The sequence below is a fragment of the Mirounga angustirostris genome, unplaced genomic scaffold (assembly GCF_029215605.1).
Source record: "Mirounga angustirostris isolate CCGP_5_RB_7025 unplaced genomic scaffold, mMirAng1.0.hap1 SCAF_11, whole genome shotgun sequence".
Classification (NCBI taxonomy): Eukaryota; Metazoa; Chordata; class Mammalia; order Carnivora; family Phocidae; genus Mirounga; species Mirounga angustirostris.
Window position 1 is genome coordinate 69,972,523 of NW_026991719.1, and position 6,289 is coordinate 69,978,811.

Sequence of the window (6,289 nt, forward strand, 5' to 3'; positions counted from 1 at the left end):
AATTAGGAAAACCCAGTTACCATTTTGGTTTTTCTGAAATGCCATGAAAGGGGTGAAGGAATCTTGCTGTTTGCTTTTTAAAATCAAACCATTTGCATAATTTATCATGGGGATGTTTGACTTTTTTTTCCTGCTTTTTTAGAGGAGGCACATGTCCAGTTGATCCCTTAAAGAGGTAAAACTAGAAATTACAGTTTAGTGACCTAGCTCTGTTAAATAGTTTCTTCTGTATTTTGGCTCATAAATATTTACATCACTTGAAAGCCATGTTAGGTTTTCATTTTCTTTTTAAAGAATGTTGAGTTTGAGTATTATGCAATTTTGATTTTAAGAGAACACACCAACAATGCATATTCTTGCTCACTTACTTATTAACACAAATTGTCCCATCTTCGGAATACAGAATGAGATTGCCTCCATTAGCCATGCAAATATCTTCACACTGTAGCTGTAACAACATCAGGGAAAAACTAAGTTGTTGTTGTTTTAATATTTAAACAAAATCTTCAATAATCAGTGTTTGCCACAAGGTGGCAGTGCTATCCAGTTTGGGAACTCAAAGTCTAAATGATTATATTTAATAAAAGTATACATATTAATTTGAGGTTTTTGTCATTTCCAGACCTTATCAGAAAAATTTTTTAAATGTTATTATTAGAGTTAACATACTATTTTATTACAGTCTATGTAGTGAATTACATATGCCAAGACCTGCCAAATTCTAAGATTTCAAACTGCATGCATTGTCTGCTCTAACAAAATGTTTTAAATTTAATATAATGTATAGATCTAAAAATATGGATATGTTTATGCATTAAAATGACTCCAACTCATAACATGCCCTTTTATGAAGATGCTAAGTAAAATCCTATATTCTAAATTCTGACCCTAGCTTGGTTTCGTCTAAATGAATATTCACAGTTGAAAAGGCATTTGTATAGTTTTAATCTATAGCAAACAGAATTTAAATTTGTTGGAATCTCCATATACCTCAGAGCCAATATTTTTTTTTCCTATCCCTTTTAATTTCACAGGCTTTTAGTTTTTACTTCTGAAAATGCAAATAAAAAGAAATAAAAGAAAAAGAAAAGGCAGAAAATTGAGTGGACTGGGGGATAGGGGGTGGGTGGGAGGGGTGGAGCTTAATGCAGGGAGCCAGACTAGAACAGAGCTAACATATAGGATATTTTCTGAAATAAAAACTTAAGGTGCTTTGGAGGCATCTATCAGTAAGTACCACTTAATATTTTCATAATATTTGCTATATTTTATTTTATTTCAGAATACATGCTTATTATAAAACATTTGGAAAATATCTGACAGCCAAAAAAAAAAAAAATACCTCACCACTTTACTTGAGCACACCCAAGAATTTGAAGTTTCTTTCCAAATACCAGCAGCAAATTTCCAATTAAGGGAAAATCATCACTTTGCTTATGCTGTCTCTGCTTACCTGAGGGTGCAGATCTGGGATACATGGCTATTTTGTTTATTTTTTCTTAAGTTTTTATTTGAATTGCTGTTAGTTAACATACAGTGTAATATTGTTTCAGGTGTACAACATAGTGATTCAACACTTCCATACAACACTCAGTGCTCATCCCAATAAGTGCCCTCCTTAATCCCCATCACCTATTTCACCCATCCCCCCCCCACCCAGCTCCATTTTAGTAAGGGAGTTTGTTTGTTCTCTATAGTTAAGGCTTTTTTTCCCCCTGATTGCTCCTTTGTTTTGTTTCTTAAATTCCACATATGAGTGAAATCCTATATTTGCCCTACTTTGACTTATTTCACTGAGCATAATACTCTCTAGCTCCATCCACGTCCTTCAGATGACAAGATTTCATTATTTCTTATGGCTGAGTAATATCCCATTGTATATATGTACCACATCTTCTTTATCCATTCATCAGTCACTGGACACTTGGGCTATTTGCAGAATTTGCCTATTGTAGATAAGGCTGCTATGAACATTGGGGTGCCTGTATCCCTTTGAATCATTATTTTTGTATTCTTTGGATAAATACCTAGTAGTGCAATTGCTGGATCATAGGGTAGTTCTATTTTTAACTTTTTGAGGAACCTCCATACTATTTTCCAGAGTGGCTGCACCAGTTTGCATTCCCACCAACAGTGCAAGAGGGTTCCCTTTTCCCCACATTCTCACCAACACCTATTGATTCTTGTGTTGTTGATTTTAGCCATTCTGAGAGATGTGAGATGAAATCTCATTGTAGTTTTGTATTTCCCTGATGATGAGTAATGTTGAGCATCTTTTCATGTGTCTGTTGGCAATCTGTATATCTTCTTTGGAAAAATGTCTATTCATGTCTTCTACCCAACTTTAATTGGATTTTTCATTTTTGGGTGTTGAGTTTTATAAGCTCTTTATATATTTTGAATACTAACCATTTATTAGATATGTCCTTTGCAAATATCTTCTCCCACTCCATAGGATGCCTTTTAGTTTTGTTGTTTCTTTCACTGTGCAGAAGCATTTTATTTTGATGAAGTCCCAAGAGATTATTTTTGCTTTTGATTGCCTTGCCTCAGGAGACATATCTAGAAAGAAGTTGCTATGGCCAATGTCAGAGGTTACTGCCTGTGTTCTCCTCTGGTATTTTAATGGTTTCTTATCTTTAAGCCATTCTGAGTTTATTTTTGTGTTTGCTGTAAGGAAGTGGTCCAGATTCATTCTTATGCATGTGGCTGTCCCATGTTTCCAATACCATTTGCTGAAGAGAAATTCTTTTTCCCATGGAATATCCTTTCCTCCTTTATTGAAGATTAATTGATGATATAGTTGTGGGTTCATTTCTGGTATTTCTATTCTGTTTTATTGATCTTTGTGTCTATTTTTGTGCCAGCACCATACTGTTTTGATTACTACAGCTTTGTAATATAACTTGAAGTCTGGAATAGTGATGCCTCCAGCTTTGCTTTTTTTTTTTTTTTCCCAAGGTTGCTTTGACTATTTGGGATCTTTTGTAGTTCCATTAATTTTAGCAGTTTGTTCTAGCTCTGTAAAAAATGCTGGTGGTATTTTGATAGCAATTGGATTAAGTGTGTAGATTGCTTCGGGTAGTATAGACATTGTAACAATATTTGTTTTTCCAATCTGTGAGCATGGAATATCTTTCCATTTCTTCGTGTCATCTTCAATTTCTTTCATCTGTGTTTTACAGTTTTAAGAGTACAGATATTTCATCTCTTTGGTTAGGTTTATTCCTAGGTATCTTATGATTTTGGATGCAGTTGTAAATGGAATTGATCCTTTAATTTCTCTTTCTGCTGCTTCATTATCAGTGTATAGAAGTACAACAGATTTCTATACTTTGATTTTGTATCCTGCAACTATACTGAATTCATGTATCACTTCTAGCAGTGTTTTGGTCAAGTCTTTAGGGTTTTCTTTATATAGTATCATGTCATCTGAAATAGTAAAATTTTTACTTCTTCCTTGCCAGTTTGGATGCCTTTTATTTCTTTTTGTTATCTGATTGCTGTGGCTGGTATAATGTCAAATAACTGGTGAGACTGGACATCCCTGTCTTCTTCCTGACTGTCGAGGAAAAGCTCTCAGTTTTTGCCCAATTTAAGAAGATAGCAGGAAGGGAAAAATGAAGGGGGGGAAATCGGAGGGGGAGATGAACCATGAGAGATTATGGACTCTGAGAAACAAACAGGGTTCCAGAGGGGAGGTGGGTGGGGGGGATGGGTTAGCCTGGTGATGGGTATTAAAGAGGGCACGTACTGCATGGGGCACTGGGTGTTATACGCAAACAATGAATCATGGAACACTACATCAAAAACTAATGATGTAATGTATGGTGATTAACATAACATAATTAAAAAATAAAAAATAAAGAGTAAAGCAAAAAAAAAGATAATATTAGCTGTGGGTTTTTCATAGATGGCCTTTATGATGTTGATGTATGTTCCCTCTAAACCTCCTCTGTAGATGGTTTTTATCATGAATGCGTGTTGTACGTTGTCAGATGCTTTTTCTGCATCATTTGAAATGATCATATGGTGCTTATCATTTCTTTTATTAATGTGGGGTATCACATTGCTTGATTGGTGAATAATGAACCACCATTGCATCATGGGAATAATTCCCACTTGATTGTGGTGTATAATTTTTTTTTTTAAGTGTATTGTTGCATTTGGTTTGTTAGTATTTTGTTGAGGATTTTTGCATCTATGTTCATCAGAGATATTGGCCTGTAGTTCTCTTATTTGTGGTGTCTTTATCTGGTTTTCATATCAGGGTAATACTGGCCTGATAAAATGAATTTGGAAGTTTTCCTTCCTTTTCTATTTTTTTGGAATAGTTTGAGAATAGCTATTAACTTCTGTTTAAATGTTTGGTAGAATTAACCTATGAAGTCATCCAGACCTGGACTTACTTATTGGGAGTTTTTTGATTACTGATTCAGCTTCTTTGCTGGTTATTGGTCTGTTCAAGTTTTCTATTTCTTCCTGTTTCCTTTTTGGTAATTTATATCTTTCTAGGAATTTATCCCTTCCAGGTTGTCCAATTTGTTGGCATATAATTTTTCATAATATTCTCTTATAACTGTTTGTATTTCTGTGAGGTTGGTTGTTATTGCTCCTCTCTCTTTTGTTATTTTATTTATTTGGGTCCTTCTATTTTCCTTTTGATAAGTCTGGCTAGGGGGTTATCAATTTTATTAATTTTTTTCAGAGAGCTCCTGGTTTCATTCATCTGTTCTACTGTTTTTCCTTTGTTTGTTTCTAGATCATTGATTTCTGCCCTAATCTTTATTATTTCCTTCCTTCTGCTGGCTTTAGGCTTTGTTGTTCTTTTGTAGTTCTTTTATATGTAAAGTTAGGTTGTTTATTTGAGACTTCTTCCTTCTTAAGATAGGACTGTATTGCTATATACTTCCATCTTAGGACTACTTTTCCTGCATCCCAAATGTTTTGGACTGTTGTGTTTTCATTTTCATTTGTTTCCATGTATCTTTTTACATCTTCTTTATTTCCTGGTTGACTCATTCATTGTCTAGTAGCATGTTATTTAACCTCCACGTATTTGTGGACTTTCCAGATTTTTTTCTTGTGGTTGACTTCTAGTTTCATAGTGTTGTGGTCAGAAAAGGTGCATGGTGTGTCTTCAATCTATTTGTATTTGTTGAGGCCTGTTTTGTGACCTTATATGTGATCTATTCTGGAGAATGTCCCATGTTCACTTGAAAAGAAAGTGTATTCTGTTGTTTTAGGTTGGAATGTTCTGAATATATCAGTTCAGTCCATCTGGTCCAGTGTGTCATTCAAAACCATTGTTTCCTTGTTGATTTTCTGTTTAGATGATCTGTCCATTGATGTAAGTGGGTGTTACTAGTATTAGTGTATTATTATCCATTAGCTATTTTATTTATGTTATTAACTGTTTTCTGTCTGTGGATGTACCCATGTTGGGTGCATAAATATTTACAATTGTTATTTCTTGTTGGATTGTCCCCTTTATGTTTACATAGTGCCCTTCTTTTTCTCTTGTTATAATCTTTCTTGTAAAGTCTAGTTTGTCCAATATAACTATTGCTCCCAGCTTCCCTTGACATTTTTTTTTGCATGATAAATGTTTCTCCATCCCCTCATGTTTAATGTGCAGGTGTTTTTAGGTCTAAAATGAGTCTCTTGGGCGCCTGGGTGGCTCAGTTGGTTAAGCGACTGCCTTCGGCTCAGGTCATGATCCTGGAGTCCCGGGATCGAGTCCCGCATCAGGCTCCCTGCTCGGCAGGGAGTCTGCTTCTCCCTCTGACCCTCCTCCCTCTCATGCTCTCTGTCTCTCATTCTCTCTCTCTCAAATAAATAAATAAAATCTTAAAAAAAAAATAAAATAAAATGAGTCTCTTGTGGGCAGCATATAGATGGGTCTGTTTTTTAAATCTATTCTGACACCCTTTGTCTTTTATTCTTCTTTTTAAATTCTTATTTTAGGGGCGCCTGGGTGGCTCAGTCGGTTAAGCATCTGCCTTCGGCTCAGGTCATGAACCTGGAGTCTCAGGATTGAGCCCCCCATTGGGCTCCCTGCTCAGTGAGGAGTCTGCTTCTTCCTCTGCCCTTCACCCTGCTCGTGCTCTCTCACCCCTCTCATGCTCTCTGGCTCTCACTCTCTCAAATAAATAAAATCTTTAAAAAATAAATAAATTCTTATTTTAATTCTAGTTAAGTAACATACAGTGTATTATTAGATTCTGGTGTACAATATAGTGATTCAGCACTTCCATACAACATCACCCTTTCTGACATTGTATGCGTT